This window comes from Triticum aestivum, chromosome 1A, assembly GCF_018294505.1.
Source record: "Triticum aestivum cultivar Chinese Spring chromosome 1A, IWGSC CS RefSeq v2.1, whole genome shotgun sequence".
In the NCBI taxonomy this organism is placed as follows: domain Eukaryota; kingdom Viridiplantae; phylum Streptophyta; class Magnoliopsida; order Poales; family Poaceae; genus Triticum; species Triticum aestivum.
In genome coordinates this window covers 187,187,238-187,200,045 of record NC_057794.1, presented here as the reverse complement: position 1 = coordinate 187,200,045, position 12,808 = coordinate 187,187,238, and positions in this window count along the sequence as shown.

The window sequence follows — 12,808 nt, the reverse complement described above, 5'->3', positions numbered from 1 at the left end:
AGCTAGGAGAGTCCAAATGAGGTGCGGTTTTCGGCCACGCGATCGTGATCGAACGCTCTAGATGATGGAGAAGGTTTTGGTGGGTTTTGGGCCAAAATGGAGGGGTGTTGGGCTGCAACACACATGATGCCTTTTCGGTCCCTCGGTTAAACGTTGGAGTATCAAACGAAGTCCGAATGATACGAAACTTGACAGGAGGTCTACCGGTAGTAAACCAAGGCCGCTTGGCAAGTCTCGGTCCAACCCGGAAATGTTTAATCCCCACACACGAAAGAAAGCTAGAAATGACCACCGGAGGAGAACGAAGCGCCGGAATGCAAAACGGACAACGGGGAAAATACTCGAATGCATGAGATGAACACGTATGCAAATGCAATGCACATGATGACATGATATGAGAAGCATGACAAAGATAACAACACACGGAGACAAAAACCCGAACCCGAGAAAATAAATAACTTAACGCCGGAAACGGCAAGAGTTGGAGTACAAATTGGGTAAGTTACATCTGGGGTGTTACAGTACCCATGCAAGCATGTTCCTTATTACTTGGTAGACCATGGCAATTTGATAAAAATTCTGTACACCATGGTAGAAACAATCAGTATAGTCTTGTTCATAAGGATAAAAATATTACTTTGCTTCCTATGACTCCTGATTCCATTTTGAAAGATGATATTAATAGAGCCAATAAATCAAACAGGAGCAAAATAAGAGTGAAAATCAGATTGTGGCAGAAGAATTTGAGCAACAAATGAAGCCTAATAATAAACCATCTAGTGTTGCTTCTGAAATTAAACTGAAAAGTGCATGTTTACTTGCTACCAAATCTGATATTGATGATCTAGATGTTAGCAAATCTGTTTGCTATGCTATTGTGTGCAAAGAGGCATTATTTTCATTCGAGGACATGCCATCCTCTTTGCCTCCTGCTGTGACTAACATTTTGCGGGAGTTCGCTGACGTCTTTCCACAAGACGTGCCACCGGGATTACCACCTATTCGAGGGATTGAGCATCAAATTGACTTAATTCCCGGTGCATCATTACCCAACCATGCGCCATACCGTACCAATCCAGAGGAGACGAAGAAGATTATGCGCCAAGTACATGAGCTGCTCGACAAAGGTTATATACGCGAATCCCTTAGTCCTTGTGCTGTTCCTATCATTTTAGTGCCGAAAAAGGATGGTACATCGCGTATGTGCGTTGATTGTAGAGGCATTAATAATATTACTATTTGTTATCGTCATCCTATTCCTAGGCTAGATGATATGCTTGATGAATTGAGTGGCTCTACAATATTCTCCAAAGTTGATTTGCGTAGTGGATACCATCAAATTCGTATGAAATTGGGAGATGAATGGAAAACAACATTTAAAACTAAGTTTGGATTATATGAGTGGTTAGTCATGCCTTTTGGGTTAACTAATGCACCTAGTACTTTCATGAGGTTAATGAACAAAGTTTTACGTGCTTTCATTGGATGATTTGTGGTAGTTTACTTTGATGACATATTGATTTATAGAAAATCTTTGGAGGAACATTTGGAACATGTGCGTGCTGTTTTTATTGCTCTACGTGATGCACGTTTGTTTGGTAACCTTGGAAAGTGCATCTTTTGCACCGACCGAGTATCTTTTCTTGGCTATGTTGTTACTCCACAGGGAATTGAAGTTGATAAAGCCAAGATTGAAACTATTGAGAGTTGGCCGCAGCCCAAAACAGTTACACAAGTGAGGAGTGAAAGTGTGTTATATCGACTAGAGGGGGGTGAATAGGCGATTTTTATGAAAGTCTTCGAAACGTGGAAGTTATGAAGACAAATGATAGAAATAAACCTATTACCCTGCAGCGGAAGGTAGACTACACTAGGCAAGCCATAGTCAAGTATTCAATAGAGTGAAAGCACAATGACTAATAGCAGCAATGTAGTATGGATCAGGTAGGAAGATATTGTGAAGCCACACAGAACACGCAGTCACTCAGTGAAGACAAAAGATAGTGCGAACATGCAATGACTTCACAAGGAGTAACAGTAAGTAAGGGGAAGGGAAGATGAAACCAGTGACTCGCTGAAGACAATGATTTGTTGGACCAGTTCCAGTTGCTGTGACAACTGTACGTCTGGTTAGGGCGGCTAGGTATTTAAACCTTAGGACACACAGTCTCGGACACCCAGTCCTGAACGCGCAGCTCAGGACACCCAGTCCTCACCGTATTCCCCTTGAGCTAAGGTCACACAGACCTCGCCCAATCACTCTGGTAAGTCTTCAAGGTAGACTCCCAAACCTTCACAGACTTCGTTCACCGGCAATCCACAATGTCTCTTGGATGCTCAGAACGCGATGCCTAACCGGCTGGAGGATGCACAGTCCTCAAGTGTAATAAGTCTTCAGATCACACAGATGACTTAAGTGATGCCTAATTCTCTTTGGCTCTGGGTGGTTAGGGCTTTATCCTCGCAAGGAATTCTCTCTCAAAGGCTTCGAGGTGGGTTGCTCTCAAACGACAAAAGCCATACTCTGAATTTGAGCAGCCAACCGTTTATGGTTGTAGGGGGTGGGCTATTTATAGCCACTTGGCAACCCGACCTGATTTGTCCGAAATGACCCTGGGTCACTAAGGAACTGACACGTGTTCCAACGGTCAGATTTCAAACTCACACAACAACTTTACTTGGGCTACAAGCAAAGCTGACTTGTCTGACTTCGGACAAGATTCGCTCTCATAGTCTTCACTCGAAGACATAGGTTTTGTTTAAGCATCACTTCAGTCATTCTGACTGGTTCTCTTGGACCCCACTTAACAGTACGGTGGTTCCTATGACTCAACACAGAAGAAAAAGAACTACGAAAGATCTAAGTCTTCGAGCTCCATAGGCTTCATGTGGTGTCTTCTCTTGTCATAGTCTTCAATGTGAATATCTTCATATACCACCTTTGACTTCAATGTCTTCATACATTTTTAGGGGTCATCTCTGGTAGGAAAACCAAATCAATGAGGGACTTCTACCTGTGTTATCTTGCAATTCTCACAAACACATTAGTCCCTCAACTAGGTTTGTCGTCAATACTCCAAAACCAACTAGGGGTGGAACTAGATGCACTTACAATCTCCCCCTTTTTGGTGATTGATGATAAACTAGTTGAAGTTTTCAACGTGGAATATAATCTGTGAAATTGTAAAGGATAAGGAATTGTCTTCATAAGTTGCAAGGGCTCCCCCTGAAGATGTGCATATAAGTAATTTGCTTTTGGAATGCAAATGCACATGGCAGGTTGTACTTGTGGAGATCCACTTCAACTTATGATGACAATCCACTATGCATGTGAAAGTATATGAAGATAATGACATGCATAATGGAAAATGGACGTCTGCAGAATGATCTAAGTGCGGAATTTATCATTGCGACACAAGGTGGCAGATAAGTAGCAGACGACCATCGAGTTCAAGTGTTACAACTCAAAGAACCAAATGTAGCAAAACGAGAGTTGTAAGCACGAAGCAAAATATAAAGCACCCGCCCATATGGACCCGCTTGAAGACTATCAACCTCATATGCTTCTCCCCCTTTTGTCAGTAAGGACCAAAAAGGTTTGAAGACATAGATCATCTACTCGTTCCCATGAGGAGTAGGTGAAGCAGCAGGGTCGTTGGTGGTGTTTGGCGGTGCTGAAGAGCTTGGAGCAGAGTCGAAGCATGCTGAAGGAGGTGGCGGTGAAGTAGCATCGTCTTCATCCTCGATCACTCTGGCAGTCACAGTTGCAGCAGAGGAAGAGAACTCAGAGTCTTCAAGGGATGGAGTTCGTCGCAGCACTGCCCTTCGAGGAGGTGTGGAGTCAAACTTGAATCGCTCAGTGAAGCCATCCTCTTGAAGATCATCTTTAGAACACATCAGCGTTAGCTCTTTCCATGTGCGGAGAGAGGTTTCATGGGCAACAAAAGCATTCTTGGTGGCAAGATTGCGAATGCGATTAACATCCACCAAGAGGCTTTGCATCTGACGGTTCAGCCAGTCATGATGCCTATCATGTTTCTGATGAAGAGCCACAAGAAGCTCTCGGTCGTTGAGAACACGAGTGCGCTTCTTGGGTCGTGGAGCAGTTGTACTGTCAGTGGCTTCAATGAGAGCAGGATGCGGTGCACATGTAGTGCTAGCCAAAGGATACACACGAGTTACGGCTTCCACGCCTTCAACGTTCTGAGTGAAACTTTGATGCTCTGCATTCTGAAAACTGAGAGGTTCCTTAGCAGGCTCAGGATAGATGGCTTCAATTGACATATCCACATCAGGCAGAAAAATCCGATGATTGCGAGCAGATGGCTGATATGAGATAGTGGAGTGAAGTTTGATCAGCCGCATGACCCATGGGGCGTAGAACTTCAAGCCAAATAGATCAGAGCCTAATGCAGCAAGTTGGCGAATGAAGAAGTCCTGTGCATTGAAGCATTTTCCATGAAGAATATAGAAGACCAAAGTCTTCATTGCACCTTCAGGCTTGGCATGTGGAGAGTGTCCTTTGATTGGCCAGAGAGTTCGCCTTATGATGTGATAAATGGTTCTTGGCAGATACTCAAGGTCTTCAACGAAGAACTCCGTGGGATAAGTAGCATCTTGGGGCAATGGCTTCATCATACTAAGCATCTGACTCATATTAGGTTCAGTCTTCTGAAAGATGCTCTCAATAGCTTCACTATGAAGCTGACAGCCATGCTCGTAGAGATCGCCAGGAGTGGGCAAACCAGTGAGCTCAATGATGTCAAAGGCTTTGGCTTCGTGATGAATGTTTCCTTTCATCCACTCCAGGACCCAAGTCTTCGGATCTCTGCTATACCTGCGGATGTGAAGTGTGGCATAGAATTGGAGCAGCAACTCTTCATTCCAATGCTCTTGGTCAGTGACGAACGACGGCAATCCAACTTCTTTGAAGCAATCCAGAGCTTCTTCCAGACAGGGCAGACCAGCTATAGCTTCAATGTCAAGACGCTTGTGGGGGAAGATGCGACCTTGATTGTATAGAATGCAGGAGTAATAGCTTCACTGCGGATAGCTCTAGAACCGATCAGATGATATCCTTTCCCTTGAGTAGGGGTTCCTGGAGCTATTGAAGAATGTGTTGTCTGCTTTGAAGCCATTGATATTGAAGGAGCCAGGTACTGATGCAGGACCTGGGAACCTTGGCAATCTTGGGATTGGCTTCTGTACCTGAGGCCTGTGCTCAACATGATAGTCGAACTTGATTGACTCAGGAACAGAAGTGGCGGGATCAGTGGCTTCGCTGACTGCTGGTGCTTTTGTTGGTGATGGCTCCACATTAGCTTCATCCATGACAGCGTCAATGGCTTTAGTGGTGTTGGTGGTGGCAGCCTCAAGATTTTCAATCACGTTCTCCTCGAGAACTGCTTCTTGGTGGGACGGGGGAGTAGCAGCTTGTGGGACTTCTTCTTCATCGGCTGATGTAGCTGGAATGTCTTCAGCAGATTCAGCTTCAGACGCAGAGACTGGAGGCCTTGGTCCTTTGCGAAGCCTGCGCAACACAGGCGACGCCTGTGTAGTTGGAGTTGGCTGGGCCTCAAAGTCTTCTTCCTCTTGTGGGCGATCAACCCATGAAGCATCCTGAGCGATTGGCGTCAGAGGACGACGAATGCTGATGAGTTCGCTGTGCTCGAGCTGAGGAAGGACTGCACTATCTTCTACATGGTCATGGTGACCAATGTCTTCAGCAGCGATGGGATCAACTGCTAGAAAGTCTTCAGCTTCATGAGCCTCTGTGAAAGCAGGCTCATGGATTGTCAGTTGGCATTCAGCGTCAGGACGAACCATAGTAATGGGTTCAACTATCAAAGGCTCTGTGGGAGCAGCCCGATCTTTCTTGGTCTTCCTCTTCTTCTTGGAGGGGGCAATAGGAGAGGCTTCAGGATGTTTCCTCTTCCTGGCTTCAGCCTCAGCAGTCCTCGTCTTCTTGAGCTCTGAAGCGGTTGACCGGCTTTTTGGCTTCGAGCCAGTCATTCTAGTTGGGAAGACAATGGGATCTGCTTCCTGCCTAGGTGCGTCAGGTTCAGCCGTAGCGGGCTTCTTCATCTTCTTTGCGGCCATCCTGGGGTCGATGCCAGGACGCCCAAGGGCCTTGCGCTTCTCAGCCTCATTGTAGGCTTGCACACATCTATCAGCCAGAACCTTCATGAGCTCACGCGAACCCTGAGCTTCTGCACGTTTCTTTAGAAAGGCTTCCTTGAGCTCGTGCAGCATAATCTTGAAGTTCTTCACCTCTTGCACGCTGAGCTTGGACATATGCTTCTTGAACTAAGCCTTTTCATAGTCAATCTTTTGCTTCAGTTCAACAATGCGCTGGGTGATAGCTAGTTCTGAAGCAATGGCGCCATGGAAGGCGACACTGAGGCCAATGGGTAGCTGCAGATCTTCGAAGCTGATGTTTGGCGTGTCAAACCACTCATCAATGAAGTTGTGGATGATTGTCACATCAAAGAGAGGCAGATCATTGAAGATTTCTGCTTCTTCTTTGCTCTTGATGAGTTGCTCAAGAGCGTCATCCGCAACATCTTCATCACTTGACAGATCAATGGCATCATTGCGCAGAATGGCAGCAGCTGTAAGCTCTTGGCCGGTGTGTGGCAGAGGCATCTTGACCTTCTGGGGCTGGGAGATGCGTGATAAATCTTCGGACTGCACACTGTCTTCAGGAGGTGCAATTGCCAGTGGCTTCGCCCGTGAGATTTTTGGTGAAGGGGCAGGCTTTGAAGCTTTAGGCTTCTTCAACTTCTTTGGCTTCGGCACTGCAGGCGCTTCATCTAATTCAGCGTCAGCTGCAGGCTCATTCACTGCAGTCCCTTGAACCAAGATATGGGTGATGAGGCCTTCAAGGTTGTAGAAAGGATCGATGACATTGGGTTCTGCATCTCGTGTGCCATCAGCCCTTGGAGCTGAGGGACCAGGGTTGAAGTCTAGTCCCAATGTCTTCTTGTTTTGCTTCGCTGAGTTCTGGGCAAACTGGAAGTTGCGCTTGAACATAATGTCGTCACGACACCATAGTAGTGATGATGGGTGTGCATCAACAGGTTGTGGCCCACGGACCATGCAGGGATAGAAGCCTTGTTCAATGGCTTCATCTCTGGACCTGGGTTAAAGATTCTTGTATAGGATATCTCCCCACGGTCTCTTGATGGCATTTTTCTCAGCATATTCCTGGGTTACAAATCGGTATTTGAACCATTGTTCTGCCCAATATCTTCGAATCCATTGGATTCGGGTCTTGCGCTGATTGTAATCCTCTTTAGGATCTGTCTTGTACAGTTCTGAGGGGTCATCTGGCAGATCTCTAGATGTTTCTCCATGACGCTTTCTGCCACCCTTCCTTGCTGATTTCTCTGAAGCCATGAACTTTAAACTGAAAGGCTTCAACACGTCCAAAGGCTTCAAAGATTTTCGCTTGCTGGACAAACAGGATCTTGCTTCGGGAGAATTTATATGATGCTGTAAGAATTCTGCAAATGAATGCAGACTATGAGAACCAAGGGATTCTCCCACGGACATGTACCTGTGACAGCATTAAGGTGCGAGGGAAGGGGAAGAGGTCATATGCATTCTCAGAAGATTTTGAATATAAAACAGTTTAGAAGACATTGACCTCATCGTGCGAAGACATTCACTCATAGATAAGGAGTTGGTTCCAGATTTGTACGAATCCAGAGATCAGTACAAGTGAGGAATCTAACTACTTTGTGAAGCATAAGTGAATATACTAGGCATGTTATGAGATGCAGTATGAGAGAGATCTAACTTGTGTGAATAGAAACTGCTTGTGGTAGAAAGTGACAAGGCCATAGGATCAACGGTGCCGTAAAAAGGAAGTTTTATTTACCACACTAAGAACTGCTAGATGGAGTGGAAGATGAGGCCGAGCAGTTCGATCTTCCATGCCCTAACTTGGCGACGGAGGACACCTACAGCGACGGCGGAGAGGATGATGTCCGCGGTCGGCGTGAAGACGACGTCGGAGAGGTTGCGGCAGCGAAGTGCTTCGTCGCCGGCGTCGTCGAGGGCTAGCGTGGCGCTAGGGTTCGTGCGAGAGTGGAAGAAGAGATAATGACTGTGGTGAGGCGTGTATTTATAGGTACAGGGCGGCACTGTATTATTACACAGGTGCCCCTGGCGATTCGCATCTGAGGGGTACGTGGCCGTCATGTAGCATATCGGGGGTTGTTCCACGTCCCACGCACGCCTGGATTGTCGGGTGGTCGTTCCCACTTCTCCGGGTTTCAGGTGAAGGAATGAGCATTGAAAACAGACTTAATGTTTGTCTCTGTATCTTCTACTGACAAGGACGCAGAGAAGACATTAGACAGTTTCAATAGAATGCATATGATTTGGAGATGATAGAGTTTGAGATAGAAAGCATAGAGAGGTTAGGGTCCGATCACATTCACTTAGTTCAAAAGATTCAAAAAGAAGACATAGCTATAAGTGAATGCTGTAGAGGACAGAACACTAGTATATATATGTATAATCAACATAGTGAAGATAATCATGAAGACATGTTGAGATTGAAGCCAAACCAAATGTGAAGACATAGCAAGGTAACGCCATGAGTGAAACACTTCAAAATAGAACATTTGGTGGTGGCGTTACCCACCGTATAGGAAGTATTAGACCCTGACACGGCGCACAATTATTGTGGCGCTCCGAAGTCAAATTCCACATTAATGTATTCACACTTAGAATGTATGTCTTCATTGATTGAAGATATACTTTACTTCATGTGTTGCACATCTAAGTCATCAATATGCATAAGGGTTAGGATGTGTGCCTGATCACAGGACATTTGAGGATTCCAGGATATTTAGCTCACACCGTAACTTGCAAAATCTCTTCTCATCAAAAGGCTTGGTGAAGATATCTGCCAATTGCTCTTCAGTGTTGACGTGTATGATATCAACATCTTCCTTCACAACATGATCTCTGAGAAAGTGATGACGAATTTCAATGTGCTTTGTCTTCGAGTGCTGAACTGGGTTGTTGGCGCTTTCGTTGTCGCAGTAGAGTGGCACTTGCTTCAGATGAATGCCATAGTCTTTGAGCGTTTGCTTCATCCACAGAAGCTGAGCGCAGCAAGATCCAACAGCAATGTATTCAGATTCAGCAGTGGAGAGAGATACACAGTTCTGCTTCTTTGAAGACCAACATACAAGTGATTGTCCCAGAAAGTGACATGTGCCTGATGTAGACTTGCGATCAACTTTGTCACCAGCATAATCAGCATCCGAGAATCCAACTAGATCAAACTCTGAGCCCTTTGGATACCATAATCCTAGAGTTGGGATGTGAGCCAAATATCGAAGAATTCGCTTCACAGCTAAGTGATGCGACTCCTTTGGTGCCTCTTGAAATCGAGCACACATGCAAACACTAAGCATAATATCTGGCCTAGATGCACATAGATAAAGTAAAGAACCAATCATGGAGCGGTATACCTTTTGATCGAACTCTTTAGCATTTTCGTCAGGACCCAGATGATGCTTGGCTGGCATTGGCGTCGTGAAGCCTTTGCAGTCTTGCATACCGAACTTCTTCAGGCAATCTTTGAGATACTTCTCTTGAGATATGAAGATGCCGTTGCGTTGCTGCCGTATTTGAAGACCGAGAAAGAACTTCAGCTCTCCCATCATAGACATTTGATATTGCTCTTGCATCATATATCCAAACTCTTCACTGTACTTCTGATTGGTGCAGCCGAAGATAATGTCATCCACATATATTTGGCACACAAACAGTTCACCATCATATGTCTTCGTGAAGAGAGTGGGGTCGAGAGAACCAGGTATGAAGCCTTTGCTCTTCAGGAAGTATTTGAGTGTGTCATACCAGGCCCGAGGGGCTTGTTTGAGGCCATACAGTGCCTTGTTGAGCTTGTATACCATGTCAAGATGTTTTGGATCTTCAAAGGCAGGAGGTTGTGCAACATACACTTCTTATTCAATCTTTCCATTAAGGAAGGCGCTCTTCACATCCATTTGATAAAGAAGTATGTTGTGATGATTTGCATAGGCCAGCAGTATGCGTATGGCTTCAAGTCTAGCCACAGGAGCAAATGTTTCATCGAAGTCAATGCCTTCCACTTGAGTATATCCTTGAGCAACGAGACGAGCTTTGTTTCTGACAACTTGACCATGCTCATCTTGCTTGTTGCGGTATATCCATTTGGTGCCTATTATGTTGTGCTTCCGAGGATCGGGACACTTGACCAGTTCCCATACATTATTCAGCTCAAATTGTTGAAGCTCGTCTTGCATAGCTTGAATCCATTCAGGTTCCATGAAGGCTTCTTGAACTTTCTTGGGTTCTGTTATTGAGACGAATGCGAAGTGCCCACAGAAATTTGCTAGCTGAGTTGCCCTTGAACGAGTGAGTGGACCGGGTGCATTGATGCTATCAATTATTCTCAATCTACACTTCATTGGCAACGCGAGGATGTACAAGGCGAAGATTTTGCTCTTGCTGATCATTGTTGTTGTTAGAAGGAATGTCTTCAGGCTGAGCATTGTCTTCATGTTGATCAGGTGCTGAGATGATAAGTTCTTCTTCAGGATGAGCTTCAGAAGGTATAATTTCTCCAGTTCCCATTAGCTTGATTGATTCACTGGATGGCACTTCATCTAGCACATTTGGCTATTGCTCTCTTTGTGAACCGTTGGTCTCATCGAACCGCACATCCACTGTTTCAACTACTTTGTAATGAAAGAGATTGAAGACTCTGTAGGAGTGTGAATCCTTTCCATATCCAAGCATAAAACCTTCATGTGCTTTTGGTGCAAACTTTGAGGTGTGATGTGGGTCCTTGATCCAGCACCTGGCGCCAAATACTCTGAAGTAACTGACATCTGGCTTCTTGCCAGTAAGGAGCTCATAAGATGTCTTGTTCACAAGCTTGTGAAGATAAACACGATTGATTGTATGGCATGCAGTATCAATGGCTTCAGGCCAGAATTTTCTTGGAGTCTTTTATTCATCTAGCTCGTTCTGGCCATCTCAATGAGTGTTCTATTCTTGCGTTCGATGACCCCATTCTGCTGTGGCGTGTACGGGGCTGAGAATTCATGTGTGATGCCCAAGGTATCAAGATATGTATCAAGGCCAGTGTTCTTGAATTCAGTGCCATTGTCACTTCTGATATGCTTTATCTTGGCGCCATAGTTGTTCATTGCTCGAGTGGCGAAGCGTCTGAAGACATCCTACACTTCAGTCTTGTAAAGGATTATGTGCACCCAAGTATATCTAGAATAATCATCAACAATGACAAAGCCATAGAGACAAGCAGTAGTAGTAAGAGTTGAGTAATGAGTGGGACCGAAAATATCCATGTGAAGCAGTTCGAAGGGTCGAGTAGTGGTCATGATTGTCTTCGAGGGATGTTTGGCCCTCGTCATCTTTCCTGCCTCACAGGCACCGCATAAGTGATCTTTCTTGAACTTGACGCCCTTGATGCCTATGACATGCTTCTTCTTTGCCAGGGTGTGGAGGTTCCTCATGCCAGCATGCCCAAGCCTCCGATGCCAGAGCCAGCATTCTGAAGCTTTTGCTAGAAGACATACGGCAAGCTGTGGTCCTGTTGAGAAATCTACCACGTACAAATCATCTTCTCGATACCCTTCAAATACTAGAGACTTGTCAGATTCCATTAGAACAAGGCAACGATATTTTCCAAATATTACGATCATGTTTAAATCGCAAAGCATTGAGACAGACATTAAGTTGAAGCCAAGGGATTCAACAAGCATGACTTTATCCATGTGTTGATCCCTTGAGATTGCAACTCTACCTAGACCCAATACCTTACTTTTACCAGTGTCAGCAAATGTGATGTGGCTCTTGTCGAATGGACGTAAGGTTGAGTCCATAAGAAGGCTTCTTTTGCCAGTCATGTGATTTGTACACCCACTATCAATAATCCATTCTGAAGACGCTGGTGTCGTACCCTATAGTGCAGTTAGGGGGATAGGCTTCACGAAGAGCATTGTGAAGCAAAAACATTTGACGAACCAGTGGGTTATGAAAGCTTAGATCCAAATTAGGACTAATAGGGAGAGTGGCAAGCGATTCAGGAACGAAGTACATAGTAAGACCATTCGGGCATTTGATCTTGCACCCTACAAGATGTTTAAGGTCCCCAGTAATAGCGTCAGACGATTTTGGTTTTCTGCTGGAGACCTTTCCCTGCAAAAGAGAGTTAAGCTTTCTTAGCCACCCACATCTTCAAGGGTGGCTTAGAAGCAATAAGTCTAAGTGTAGCATCTGAGAACTTTGGCTTTGGAGCCCTAGCAAACAGTCTTGCAGGCGGACAATAGTACTCATAAGAATAAGCAGAATAGTTCTTGGTCTTATGAACATGGCGGTTTGATGAACCACTCTCATATTCATATGCCTGAGTATGGTTTCCCTGCAAAACATTCGCGTTAGTGCGACTCAGGTGAGTCCTCTATCTGTATGAAGCCTTTGGACCGTATGAAGCCTTTGGTCTGAGGTTTGTCTTCTTCACGTGAGGTGTGAGGATGACATTCACAGCAAGATTCTCCAGACACCTTTTCGGAACCCAGATCTTCTTCATAGGCGGTCCATTCCTGCAGTTAGTACCAATGTACCTGGCAAACACTTCACCATTCTGATTCTTAAACAGTTTATAGTTTGCATCAAGGGATTCATCAATGATAATGGGGTTAGCACAAGTGAAGCCAAATAGATTGGATGGATCTGCTGAAGGTTCCTTTGCAGCCACCCACGTGGTTTTGGGGTA